This window comes from Triturus cristatus, chromosome 2_2 (genome assembly GCF_964204655.1).
Source record: "Triturus cristatus chromosome 2_2, aTriCri1.1, whole genome shotgun sequence".
Lineage (NCBI taxonomy): Eukaryota > Metazoa > Chordata > Amphibia > Caudata > Salamandridae > Triturus > Triturus cristatus.
This window is the reverse complement of record NC_140582.1, coordinates 902,677,911-902,693,096: the sequence shown is the minus strand read 5'-3', so window position 1 is coordinate 902,693,096 and position 15,186 is coordinate 902,677,911.

The following is a 15,186-nucleotide window of genomic DNA, read 5'->3' as shown; positions in this document are numbered from 1 at the left end:
GACACCTTTAAAAGTTGTGCCGCTAGGGACACCTTTAAAAGTTGTGCCGCTAGGGACACCTGAAGTATTTGAGGTGCGAAGACCTCCCAATAGCTTTGAGGTGCTGAGACCTCCCATCGTGCTCCTGGGGATAGAATCGATATTTTTAGTCTTTTTAGACATTTTTCCCCGTATTTCAAGGAGATCGTCATCACCAAAAGTATGTTGAATTTCATTCTCCTCGGTGGGGAGTGATCTTTTTGAAGTAATAACTTTTGATAAGCTAGACAACCTTCAGGATCTCATTTTGTCGTGAATCAGATTTTTAATTGCCTCATTTTCTAAATTAGGGATGGGGCGGTAGCCTCATCCGAGTCTAGATCAGACATGTTAATTAGGGCAGAGAGAAACAAAGGAATCAAAAAATATCTGATCCCTTGTAAATATGATCATTAAAATATATTTATTATTATTTTCTATGTATTATATATATATATTTTTTTTTTAATAAAATCAAAGTAATCTAAACTTCTTTTTTTTTTATTTTTTATATTTTATACCAAATGAGGAAGATAGTAAGGTCTGCCTTTCTCAAGGGTTAATCTGATCAAAACTAATAAATAGATTTGCCTTTCCTCAGTGGTTAAACTGATTCAAATAAAGTTGGATGATAAGTTATGGCAAATATTGAGGTGTTGAAGGGTTAATCCGTCGCTGTAAATAACGAGCGATATGAAATTCAGCTCGAGCTCGTTGCTATGCAGTTGAATAACTAGAGGAAAGTGCCTTGGCAACGCGCGAACGTTGCGCGGGTGTTGCCAAGGTACTTTCCTCCGCTTGCCGAGTTATGGGGGCCGGGCTCGGTGAAAAGCGTAAAGAAATGAGAACGAGAGCGCACCCCGGTACGAGCAGTATCGGCGATGTGCTTAGCCCAGGAAATCCCACAGCGTTTAAAATCGGAGGCCTGGGGGATAAGAGGAAAGGTCCGGCAATGTCGTTAGAAAAAACGGAGAAAAGCGGAGAGTGGATGAAGCAAAGAAACAGCTTCAGTAAGGGTAAGAGGGTGAGGGAGAACCAAGGACCACAATAGGAACTTGGTAAACCGGCAGGAGGGGAAGGGGAAGGGGGGGACCCAAAAAACGAGTGGAAATTAGCCCATTATGGGAGTGCAAGGACCGTAGCTAGAGAGATTCAGCTAACAATTTAATAATACGAACATTGAATATAAATACTAAATAAATGGCAGTTAATTAACAACAAAGACAAGAGAGGTAGTAAAGATTGACTTATCTGCTTGGAGCCGCATTTAAAAGAGGCTGATTGTTATGTCCTCACGAACGATGTTTCATTGTTGTTATATTCTGGAACCTCACATCTTTATGATGTATGCGGCTGCTTGGTGACGCATTAAAAGTAATATGCATAATGGTAGCCTCCGGTCTTGTAATGAAATTTAAACATTCACAGAGGTTTAAAATGTTCAGAACAAATATGGGAACTTTTTGTTTTTGCAATCATATCTAAATATAATGTTAGTGGTAGCCAGAATTAATCTCCATCAACAAATGGTTTACAGGAGGATGCACATGCAATATCTGACACAGATTATTCCACCAGTGCTGAACGTAAAGTTTAGTTGATTTTTTGCAATTAAGTGCAATTTGTTGGAATGCTTATACCAGCATAAGGTCAAGTAAACCAGGATTAAGTGTAGGCAGATCCAGAGTGTCCAATACACTCCTTGTGAAAAGACTCGCATTAGAAATGAATGTCTGTGTATTAAATATAAGACAAATGTAAGACCAAACCTTCCCCCAAAAAGAGGTAACATTAGGTCAAAGAAAAAGAAGATGCATTTAATCAGCTGTGGGGAAACCACAGGTCCAACAGTTTGTCAGTTGTGTGAGAAAAGGTAGCTCTGGACCTGGGTGTGAAATATAATCTATTGTATAGAAAGAACATAGATTGAGAAAATGCGCGTTCCCGGGTTTTAATATTTGCTAATGTAGATTTATGTTGAAGGAATCGTTTCTTTTTTTTTAGACATAATCTATGATAAAACCACGAGCTGTGGCATGATAATATATCAGGAGGAAGATTGAGATCATTATTCAATACAAAAAAATCTTCAACAAAAGATGTACATGAAGAAGAGAAAAATTGGTCCTGTAAAAGAGAATTATTAAAGCCCCAATGAGAAGACTTGGAATGTGGAGGAAGCAAGTCAAAATCTGCAACAACCGGAGCATGATCAGAAATGACAGTAGGTTCAATTGAAGCAGAGATAAGATTTTTAGTTAAGGATTCGGAAAGAAAGATATAGTGTAATCAAGAAAAAGTTATGTGGTGGGGAGAAAAATGAAAAGTCAATTGCATCTGGGTGAGATAACCTCCTTGCATCTTAAAATCCCTTTTATTGCATATAACCCACCACTAAGGTAGGCCCTAGGTAGTCCATGGGCCATGGAGCTGTGTAATTAAAAGGTTGGACATGTACTTTTAAATTGTACATGTCCTGGTAGTGAAAAACTCCCAAATTCATTTTTCACTACTTTGAGGCATACCTTTCCAATAGGCTAGCATTGTGGATTCTTTATTACATTTAATAAGCTGTGATTCTTGTTTGGGACAGGTTGATATGTCATGTTTGGTACCTATGATAATTCTAATGATAAACCCTCTTTACAGGTAAAATTAGATTTTATTACAATTTTAAAAATACCTCTCTTAAAAAATAGTCATTTTCCTGCTCTTAGCCATTTTGTGCCTATAGTCTGGCCTGGGTCACATGACAGGGTGAAACTGATAATTAGACTTTGTGAATTTCTCCCAGACAGTCACACAACAGTGATTAGGTGTTCAAAATGAGGGGCGGAGCTGAAAACATCCCCACTTACACCTGAATAGCCTGTACCGTGGCTTCAGACAAAGGGCTTAACAACCCTGCATTGTCACTGCAGCCAGCTTGTAGCCAGGACATGGGAGTCAGGAAATTCCATGCACTTTAAAGAACCTTACTAGAAGTTTCTCTCACCCTCCAGAATCAGGGCAGCAGGATATAAAAATAGGGCATTTAGACCCACGCTTCAATTCACCACTAGACTGCTGCTGTACCTGGAAGTACTTCTTTGCTGTCCGGAGCCAGCCTTGAACCTCCAGAGGTCAGCCCTGTTGTTGAGCCCTGCATCTTCACATGCACCAGTGCTACCAGACATGGCTCCAAGGGCTAGTTTGTTTGTCTCCTGTTCAGAGCAACAGGGACCATCTTGAACCCACTCCTGGACCCAGCCTGAGTAGTTCCTAAATTCCCAGGAGGTGTCCCACCAGTCGTTGACCCCTGGTTATGGTGTTAAAGGTGCCCAGATTGCCAATTCCCTAAACTTAGGGCTTTGGCCATAAATTTCTCTGAGAACCTGGAGGAAACAGGGAACAACCCGCTTACCTATCTGCCCGAGGTGCATCACCAGTTGAGGTGGAGAGTACCCAAGCACACGTAGAAATATGGTTTACAAAATTATTATGTAAATTAGGCATGTACACTACTTTGAACATATCGTGACCCAAAATGGCTGCCATGTTTCTGAAATTCACTGTTCGAAATAAACTTTGAGAGTGGCAATTTAATCACGATCTAGAACTCGTACGTTTGGCTTCATGTTGATACTACGTATCCTTGTACTAGTAGGATACTAATATTGATTTGTTCAGTACTGTCGCATACCCGACTACGCGACTTTAATTTACCGGCTAAGCAGGGTTTATATATACAGAATTCAGTCCGATATAAGTTAGTATACAGGAATTACATTGCCCATATTGGGGTCTTTGGACACCATTGAAAACATTATCTTTGACCTTCTTATAAATGGCGCCTATTGTGGGAAGCTCGTAGATATGTACATAGGACCGATTTCCGGTCATGTGACATTCGAAGTTAGAGATAAACACGCCGCGTTACGTCTACCGGCAACTCGAATTCGGAGCCAGACACGAGGGGGTAGCTTCACATCGCAGAAACTTTCTCTTCAATCCGGAGGTAAGGATAGAACTTTTAGCACACTGGGCACATACATATATGTGGCTTACCTTTTTCCTGATTTAAGGACTTTATCATTCTCAGTGAGAACAGACGTATTCATACTTATACGGAGACAATTTTGTTTGTTTTTTCTAGATGGGGTTCGCACTAATAAGTTCCGAATACCGCTGTTAATTGGAAGTACATACCTTACAAGGGCCTGCCCCCCACGTCGCATGAATGTATGACTTGGAATTACCGTCATACTTGATGTATGTATTATTCATCCTGACATACAATTTTTCGTCAGCATTGTCATTATTCTGCACTCGTGTCCTTAGACATGGATATTCATAGCCACGTATCCTTTTCTTTCCTGTTCTTGTACATTACAGATATTATTTACAAGACAGTGTTCAGGTCAGTTATTTTACATTTCCACTTGTTCCAGCATAGCACTTTATCGATTTATACCCCTAGCTAGTCCATATTTTGATTAGCCTTTTGGTCTGTACTCCTTACCCGGCATTTATAGACTTTTCATACCGCATGAAACATTTGGTAAACATCACATGGAACGTACTTCCACCACATATAGAACTACTTCACATACACCACCCATACGCTAAATCTATACACGTTCGGATAGTCACCCTCTCATCTGATAAGGCTAGTACTCACCTGATCTCACGGTGCATTTATGTACACCATAGCCTTGGGATTCCGCCACCTGTTAAAAATCCCATAACGTTGACACATACCCTGGGAGCACACTTGTTTGCGTTTGTTAACAAATGTTTGCAACATATATAATAACATTTGGACTAATGTGGAATATCATATCAATTTGTACCTAGCCGTGAACAAGTCGCATGTACGATATTACTAGAGGCGACGAAACACGTGTTGGCGCGGGAACCACTGTGAAGACTGTGAAACCACTATGAAAACGAGAATATTAAATTGAAGAAACTCAAAAGAAAGAAACGGAGATTTGTCTATTGTGTTACATGCCTAATTTACATAATAATTTTGTAAAACATATTTCTACGTGTGCCTCGGTACTCTCAACCTTGACTTTGTGTTGCTCTTGCCACAATTGCTTAGGGAGGTTAGTGGTTCTCCCCAACCCTTTAGCACCATAACTAATTCTGAACTCCACGGATACCGGGTGTACTCACCATATGCGCCTATTGTCTATTAATAATACCACTGCCCAGAACGTAAACTGCATCACCAGTTGACTTGACAGTGTGGCCTCACTCGCTATGTTCTTCTCAGCAGCAGTAAATCTATTTCAGCGGTCCTTCACCAAAGTGGTGTCCAACCTTGTGTAACTCTCTTCAGCTACAGCCCTCTGCTTTGTACCTCTGGAGAATTTCAACTTCCATTTCAGCGACTAAGTTCAGATGTAGAATTCCTCACCATGGATTTGACCCAAGGCCATCCAATGATGACGCTCCCTCCTTGGACACCTTCTGCAGCCTTGACCTGGAAATTTTTACTTTCTCAGATATTTCTCTTGAAGAATTTTTCTAAGTCCGAAGGTAGTCCACTTTTTACATACAAACTGTGTTTTATCATGGTTGGCCTTAACTTTCGACTGTGACGCAGTCTTGTGCGACTATATGTTGGCGGTTGGCGTTTTGATCATTTAGGCACTAGATTTTGCCTTCAACTTTACCAATTTATAACTCACTGTTAGACCCGGCCTCGTAGCATGGCTCTTCCTGTCCTCGCACTACCTAACCTGGTACCTGGGACCCCAAGCACACGACCCAGCCGATCCGTCCCACCAGAACACACACATGCGACCCGGGCATCCCCGTCCATGGCCTCTCTCCTTTCGGCCACCCCGGGCACGCGTGCCCACTTCATGCACCAAGATGGCCACCCGGCCCCAGCACAACCCGGGCCTAGAGGCGCCACTCCGGCTGGAGGACATCACGCTTCCAGGGGATGAGAGAGGGAGGAGCAGTTTCTATTGCACTTCTGAACTCCCCTGGGACGATGGGTTTCGATCGGCCCTCCGGCCTCCCTGAGGGCTGGCTCCACGCCTGCTGGGTGTCTGGGACTCCTCCCGACCCGGCCCTGAAAGGATCAAAAGACAATGGCAGGAAACCTCGACAAGCGACCCCCAGGTGACAAGACCCCTGCCTGCACAGACTCCGGACATCAAAGAGGGGTCGACCTATAACAAGGGGTGCTCTGGAACTGTCCGGCAGATTCGCTTTGGAACATCTGAGCCCTGCTGAGTGACTCGCGGCTCCCTGAAGATCGTAAGACCTCCGAACTTGTGCTTGAGCCCTGCTGAGTGACTCGCGGCTCCCTGAAGATCGTAAGACCTCCGAACTTGTGCCTGAGCCTTCTGAGTGACTCGCGGCTCCCTGAAGATCGTAAGACCTCCGAACTTGTGCTTGAGCCCTGCTGAGTGACTCGCGGCTCCCTGAAGATCGTAAGACCTCCGAACTCGTGCTTGAGCCTGCTGAGTGACTCGCGGCTCCCCCAGACTCTCTTTGGTCCCGCCGGACCCCACGTCGACAAGCGTATCCCCCGGCTCGAGGATTGTGAGCTGTGCGCCGGGTACGCTCCTGCATTTGATCCATATCCCCCCAAAGACTGTCCCGCTACCTCCTACCCCCGCCAAGACACTGTGAGCCCACGCTCTGCTTGTAAATATCTGCCTTGCTGATCATAAAGATCCTACCACTTCGATTTGATAAAGCTTGAATCCTAAGAACCCTCGGTGTGGTGTCTCTTTGTCGTGTGGTGCCGAGTGTACGATCCTAGATACGAGATTCCTCCCCTGCGGAGTTTCCGGCCAGTGCCCGGCTACGATACTTTGAGGGTGGGTCTCAGGGCAGTCAGGGCCCCCTCCGGGCCCCTCTGAGGTCCCCTTCTAACATTGGTGGCAAGCGACGGGATTCGGGCCCATAACCTAGAGATCGTACCGTGAACGACTGACGCACTACCGACAAAGATGGCAGAAGGAAGCGCCATGAGCCCCGCAGAAACCAACACCAACAGGGTGTTCCAGGTGGAACAACTAGAAGAATACACGCACAAAGAACTGAAGCAATTCTGCAAAGAACTTAAAATCGCTACCACCGGTCTCAACACCAAAGAAGATTTGCAGAAAGCACTGAAAGCTTGGGTGGATGCCGGGGCCTCCCGCCCAGAAGGCATGGGGGAGCGACACGACGAAGCAGAACCCCCCCAAGGCGAAAGCAGCAGCAATCAGGTGCGAGGCTTCGTGCCAGACGGGGGCCTTTCCCCGGAAGAACTCACAGACAGAGAGAGAAGTCGCAATCACGAACTCGAGTTAGCCAAACTCAAAATCGAAGGCGAATTGAAATTAGCGGAAAAAAAGCTAGCAGTAGAACAAATGCGCGTACAAGGCGAATTGGAAGAGAAGAAGCTCCAACGGGAGCACGAAGGAAGGAAGCTCCAACTAGAGCACGAACGCAGCTTGAAGGAGATCGAGCTCAAAGCCAGAAACGAGGAAGGGAGGCCCCCGGGGAACCGAGAGGCGGCCTCCCCGGCGGAACAGAAGGTCCACATCCCCAAGGACGTGGTCAAAGAATATTATAAAAATGATGACATTCAACAATGGTTCAGGGCCTACGAGGTCGCCATGACCTCTCATCGGGTCCCGCAGAAGGACTGGGGGGCAGGGCTGTGGGGACGGTTTCTGAGCGAAGGAAGGGACACCCTGCTCGACCTACCCCTCTCCCTGCAGACCTCCTACAGCCACATGAAAGAGGCTCTCCTCACCAGGTACGGCCTCACCCCAGAGATGTACCGTCAGCGATTCCGGGACTTGCAGGAAGATCCCGGGCACCACCTGGGTGGAGTATGTAAACTTTCAGTCGGGCCTTCGATGGGTGGATCAAGGGCAGCAAGGTCACCACCCTCGAGGAACTCACCGACCTCATGTTGTGGGAACACCTGGCTGCGAACTGCTTTGTGGAACTACGCCAGCATCTGCTCGACAGCAAACTCACCGATCCCCGGAAGCTGGCTGTGGAAGCAGACCGCTGGACCAACACCCGGGTCCCCCGGAGCATTGTAGGAGAATACCCCCGAGCCAGTCATGGACCACCCCGCCAGAGAGGGGGAGGGAACCAGGGAGGGCAGAGAGAGTCCCAGTCGAGTCCCCCGACGGCCCAACCTCCACCTTTCCCGGCGCCCCCCCACCAGTCTCCGGACCCCCTGGGAGACGGGGGCACCGGGTAACCATCACTTGTTTCTGTTGCCAGAGGCCCGGGCACTACGCCAATGACCCGGAGTGCCCCATGGCCCCCCAGGTCCCCCCTGCTGCAAACCCTGCTAGACAGATAGCCAACGTAGCCCTGGGGGAGGAGGTTGAGGACACCGGGGAGTGGGAACCCGCAGCTATGGCCCTAGTATCCCTGGGGGATAGAGAGATGGTCCCTGGTAGCCTCCTGCCCTCCAACACGAAGAAGTACGGGCAGCTCGTCAAGATCAATGGCCACCAAATAGAAGCCCTGCGAGACACCGGGGCCAGCATCACCGGTGTCCTCAGGCACTTAGTCCCCGAGGAGCAGATCCTACCCAACGTCTTTTGCCCCGTAATTTCCGCAGATAATAGAGAGAGTATGTGTCAGGTAGCCCTGGTGCCGTTTGAGTGGGGAGGGGTGATAGGTAAACTGAGGGTTGCCGTAAGAACCTCCCAGCCGGTCGACTGCCTCTTAGGGAACGACCTGGAGAGTTCTCCCTGGAAGTACGTCGAGCGCAAGGCCCACCTAGGAATGATGGGACTCCCCGAGTGGGTGTGCGCCACCACCCGATCTATGTCCGCCCGACTCACCCCCCTGGGGGAAGTCGAGGACACCCCGACCGAGGGAGTCAGAGCAGTCCCCGCCGAGGGTCCTCCCGTCCCCCCATCGGGAGGGTCAGTCGCCAGCGGCGAACCCTCACCGTCCGACACCACCCCGGTCCCCGAGTTAGGCGATCTGGCCGAATTGGCCCCGTGGCGCCACAAGGGCGGGCCCACCCGGGAGGAGTTCTGCCGGGAGCAAGCCACCTGTCCTTCCCTGGTCGGACTGCGGCACCAGGCCGAGGGCCAAGCCGCAGGTGACCAAACCGGAACGCACCGAGTTTATTGGGAGAATAACCTCTTGTACAGTGAGCAGAAGTCGGTGGAGCTAGGATCCGGCCGGGTGCTGGTGGTACCCCTACGCTTCCGAGACTTCCTCCTGGGCTTGGCCCACGACGTCCCCCTCGCCGGCCACCTGGGTCAAGACAAAACCTACAGCCGTCTCGTGACTCACTTTTACTGGCCTAGGATGAAAGCAGCTGTAGAAGCCCACTTCAAGTCCTGTCCCACGTGCCAGGCTAGTGGGAAGAGTGGGGGGAAGCGCAAGGCTCCCCTCCAACCCTTCCCGGTCATCAGTACCCCATTCGAACGAGTCGGGATCGACATCGTGGGGCCCCTAGATCCCCCCACCTCCCAAGGTCACCGTTTCATCCTGGTCCTAGTGGATCACGCCACCCGATACCCTGAGGCGATCCCCCTACGCACCGTCACGGCTCCCGTGGTGGGCCGAGCCCTGATGGGGATCTTTTCCCGGGTGGGTTTTCCCCGCGAGGTCGTGAGCGATCGCGGCACTAATTTTATCTCAAAATACATGACGTCCCTGTGGCAACAATGTGGAGTGTCCTATAAGTTCACCACCCCGTACCATCCCCAAGGGAACGGCCTAGTAGAAAGGTTTAACTGGACTCTGAAAGGGATGATCAACGGCCTAGAAGCACCCCTCCGGCGTAAGTGGGACGTCCTGCTCCCCTGCCTCCTGTTCGCTTACCGGGAAGTCCCACAGAAGTCCTTGGGGTTCAGCCCGTTTGAATTACTATATGGACACCCCGTCCGAGGGCCCCTCAGCTTAGTTAAGGAAGAGTGGGAGGCAGCACCCCAGACCACCCCACGAGATGTGTTCCAATACGTTCTGGCCCTCCGGAACCAGACCAGGAAGTTCCGAGAGCTGGCCGAGGCCAACCTGGAGGCAAGCCAAGAAGAGATGAAGCGCTGGTACGACCAGAATGCCACTCTGGTCGAGTTCCAGCCGTGCCAGCAGGTATGGGTCATGGCCCCCGTGAAGCCTGGCGCCCTCCAGGACAAGTGGACCGGGCCCTTCAAAGTGATTGAGTGGAAGAGTCCAGTCACGTACTTGGTGGACGTCCAGTCGCCCCGGGATCCCCTGCGGGTCCTACACGTGAACCGCCTCAAGCCTCACTTCGTGCGGACAGAACTGAGCCTCCTGCTGGCCACCGATGACGGGGCCGAAGATGAGTCCGATCCCCTCCCGGACCTCCTGTGTGTCAAGGAGAAGGATGGCTCCGTGGAAGGAGTGAACCTCTCCCCATCCCTCACTGACCAGCAACAAGCGGACTGTCGCCAGCTCCTAGGACAATTCTCCGACCTCTTCTTCCTGATCCCCCGAGTCACCGACTGGTGTGTCCATGACATGGACACCGGGGACAGCCCGCCAGTAAGACACCGAGCCTACCGAGTCCCTGACCGGGTCCGGTCCTGCATTCAAGCTGAAGTCTCGAAGATGTTGACCCTGGGGGTGATCGAGCCATCCGATAGTCCCTGGGCCAGCCCCGTGGTCCTAGTTCCGAAGGCAGCGGCCCCCGGTGTCGCCCCGAGCTCCGATTCTGCGTGGACTACCAGGGGCTCAATGACGTCACCCAGGCCGATGCCCACCCCATTCCCCGAGCCGACGAGCTCATTGACCGACTCGGGGCGGCCCGGTTCCTCAGCACATTCGACCTCACCTGCGGATACTGGCAGATTGCGCTCACAGAGGGAGCCAAGGAGCGGTCCGCCTTCTCCACCCCAGATGGGCATTATCGCTTCCGCGTAATGCCCTTCGGAATGAAAAATGCCCCGGCCACCTTCCAGCGACTGGTGAATAGGGTCCTGGCCGGGATGGAACAGTTCAGTGCGGCCTATCTAGACGACATCGCCGTTTTCAGTTCCGGATGGAGTGAGCACCTCCAGCACCTCCGGCGAGTGCTAACCGCCCTGCGCCAGGCAGGCCTCACAGTAAAAGCCAGCAAGTGCCAGATTGGGCAAGGATCAGTAGTCTGCCTGGGGCACCAGGTCGGGAGTGGTCAGGTCGCCCCTCTACAGCCGAAGATTGACGCCATCCTAGCCTGGGAACCACCCACCACCCAAACGGAGGTCCGAGCCTTCCTGGGCCTCACTGGCTACTACCGAAGATTCATCCGGGGGTATGGCAGCCTGGTTGGCCCCCTCACCGAACTCACATCCAAAAAACAGCCCAAGAGGGTGCAGTGGACGACTGCCTGCCAGGAAGCGTTCGATGCCCTAAAGAAGGCCATGTGCACGGCCCCCGTCCTCCAGGCTCCCGACTACTCCAAGGAGTTTGTAGTCCAGACCGATGCCTCCGAGCATGGCATTGGAGCCGTCCTGTCCCAGGTAAATGACCAAGGCCTAGACCAGCCCATCGTCTTCCTCAGCCGGCGGCTGTTGCCCAGAGAACAGAGGTGGAGCACCATTGGGCGCGAAGCATTTGCCGTAGTCTGGGCCCTCAAGAAGCTGCGCCCTTACCTGTTTGGCACCCAATTCAAAGTCCAAACCGACCATCGGCCCTTGCGATGGCTCATGCAGATGCGAGGAGAAAACCCCAAGCTACTGCGGTGGTCAATCTCCCTCCAGGGGATGGATTTCACCGTGGAACATCGCCCTGGTACGGACCACGCCAACGCTGACGGCCTCTCCCGGTTCTTCCGCCTCAGCGAAGAGAACCCCCCAAGATGATGGGTAGTTCTCTCCGGCTTTCAGCTGGGGGGGACGCGTGTTAGACCCGGCCTCGTAGCATGGCTCTTCCTGTCCTCGCACTACCTAACCTGGTACCTGGGACCCCAAGCACACGGCCCAGCCGATCCGTCCCACCAGAACACACACACGCGACCCGGGCATCCCCGTCCATGGCCTCTCTCCTTTCGGCCACCCCGGGCACGCGTGCCCACTTCATGCACCAAGATGGCCGCCCGGCCCCAGCACAACCCGGGCCTAGAGGCGCCACTCCGGCTGGAGGACATCACGCTTCCAGGGGAAGAGAGAGTGAGGAGCAGTTTCTATCGCACCTCTGAACTCCCCTGGGACGATGGGTTTCGATCGGCCCTCCGGCCTCCCTGAGGGCTGGCTCCACGCCTGCTGGGTGTCTGGGACTCCTCCCGACCCAGCCCTGAAAGGATCAAAAGACAATGGCAGGAAACCTCGACAAGCGACCCCCAGGTGACAAGACCCCTGCCTGCACAGACTCCGGACATCAAAGAGGGGTCGACCTATAACAAGGGGTGCTCTGGAACTGTCCGGCAGATTCGCTTTGGAACATCTGAGCCCTGCTGAGTGACTCGCGGCTCCCTGAAGATCGTAAGACCTCCGAACTTGTGCCTGAGCCCTGCTGAGTGACTCGCGGCTCCCTGAAGATCGTAAGACCTCCAAACTTGTGCTTGAGCCCTGCTGAGTGACTCGCGGCTCCCTGAAGATCGTAAGACCTCCGAACTCGTGCTTGAGCCTGCTGAGTGACTCGCGGCTCCCCCAGACTCTCTTTGGTCCCGCCGGACCCCACGTCAACAAGCGTATCCCCCGGCTCGAGGATTGTGAGCTGTGCGCCGGGTACGCTCCTGCATTTGATCCATATCCCCCAAAGACTGTCCCGCTACCTCCTACCCCCGCCAAGACACTGTGAGCCCACGCTCTGCTTGTAAATATCTGCCTTGCTGATCATAAAGATCCTACCACTTCGATTTGATAAAGCTTGAATCCTAAGAACCCTCGGTGTGGTGTCTCTTTGTCGTGTGGTGCCGAGTGTACGATCCTAGATACGAGATTCCTCCCCTGCGGAGTCTCCCGCCAGTGCCCGGCTACGATACTTTGAGGGTGGGTCTCAGGGCAGTCAGGGCCCACTCCGGGCCCCTCTGAGGTCCCCTTCTAACACTCACGATCTACTGATTAGTTTTTTGTCACTTTGGTGTTGAATAATCTATTAAAATGTACTCAATTAGTATAAATTGGTTCTGAATTTTTTTCATGTTGTGTTTTCACTTTATTACTGTCTGTGTGCTGCATAAATACTTTGAACATTGTGTTCAAGTTAAGCCTGACTGCTTCTTGAGCCAAGCCACTCAGGGTTAAGCAGAGGCTGAATTACTGACTCTTTGTGGCTCACCCTGCAAGGGATTGTGGTTGTTGCTTGGCCAGGGCTCATACACCAGTCAACCAATAACCCAAATTCTCATACTTTCTATTGTCTCTATAAATAGACTCTTTGCCAGGCTTAAACCTTCCTTTTTTAATTCATCAAGGTCACCCCATGGTAGGCCCTAAGGGCTCATAGGACAGGGAACAATGAATTTAAAAAATAAGATCTCCCAGCATATTGCAGCATGGACTAGCACATTTTGCAGCACAATAATTGAAATTGTGTGTCTTTTTTTGCAGCATTAATGTAGAATTCATCCCCCAATATAATGGACAGGAGTGGTCTATTTGTCTGGAAAACTGTGGTGCAAGTATTAGGTTCAGATAACCCAGTGTTGGTGATGAAGTGATCTGTTTGAACTAGCCTCTGGATGGCACAGAGGGTGCCTGCTTGTAGGACCTATTTGTAATGGATTGGATGGCTCTAGTAGTTTTGTTGTTCCTCTCTGTATAATTGTTACCCTTCATTTTAGGTCTCGCTTAAGGCTGCTCATATATTGCCTTTTGTGAGATCTTTCATTTTCTATACAACACAAAAAAGAGCACTTGAGGGTATTTAAGTAAATATTGACCAATTAGGTTATTTTGGCTTCTCCTAGCTGTGAGTCATGAAAAGATTTGTGAGAGGTCGTCTCGCCCTCAACTAAATCTAGGCATGCTTCATTATTCGACACTGGGGTAGGAACAATGCCACCCCGGCGGACCCAACCAAGGGAAGCTAGTCTAACTCTAGAAGTTCTTACAAATCACGCCATATGTGTCTTTCTTTGAATACATTCAAGGATGCCCTTTGGTCTGTTTTAGTCATGAGGAAGACCCACCATCATGTATAGTGAATAAAACTTGATCACAGGGTCGAAACGTCGACAACATTACGTTAGGTCCTATGTCAGCTATCCTTGGAATATAGAAAGAAAATGTAAGAAGACACTGAACAAAACATTTTTGGAACATTTTGATTATTTGTGGTTCCAAGGTCTCAAGTTTGTGTAAGTGATCACTGGGAGATATGTGATTTTCACTATGTATATGATAATGTTATGTATTGTTCTTTATGTTGGAACTGCATAGTGGCAGTAATGGGCTTTCTCATGTGAAATGTTGACTACTGAGGCCTGAGTGAGGACCCTAACCACATAACTAAGAGACTGATTGCGGTCTATTCACACTAGTGCTGAATACTCAGTGGAGTGAGGGGTTGAGGTGTGTCCACTAGGGGCAGACACAATGGTGAGCACACAGTGATATGGCTCCTGATGGTGGGGTTGTTGGAGGATACAAACAATTGCCTACTATATTTTGTGGCCCAATCTGGGATGATATCTTAGATCAGAGTGCTGTTTGACTGTCAATACCGCCCCGTGGCCAATGGATGACACCTTAATGACCCGGGAAGAGAGCCGGTACTGGCATTTGGCTCAGATTGAATGAGAACTGACAAACACCTTGAGATGCTGCACCCTCCGACTTCTTCTCCACTGCTTGGACTGCTTGCCCCGCCCTGGTGAAGGGTCCCAGTAATAGATCCAGAGGCAAGGGGGTCCAGACAGACGGATGTGCTGTGGTGGGCAACATCAGTGTGAGAGGGTTTCTCCCCCCTGCTGCCTTAAACACACCTAGAAGCTTGTGGGAGCAGCATCCACGCTCAATTTGGGGCAAAGAGAAGCACTTATCCAGCAGAATATCCAGTCATTGGAAGCCAAGATCTAGACAGCACAGTTGATTTGAAGACTGACACCATTTTGGCTCCTGCAGATGCCAAACTGGATTAAATCCAGGCAGCAATCTCGGATACCAGACAGGACCTGAGAGGCAGGGTAGATGCTGTCATAGTGGAGCTCAGCCTGCTTCAAGAGGACCATAGGAAGCTTCGCTCATGGGTCACACAGACCAAGGGTGCTTTTGGTGTACTCCAACCAATGGTGACAGA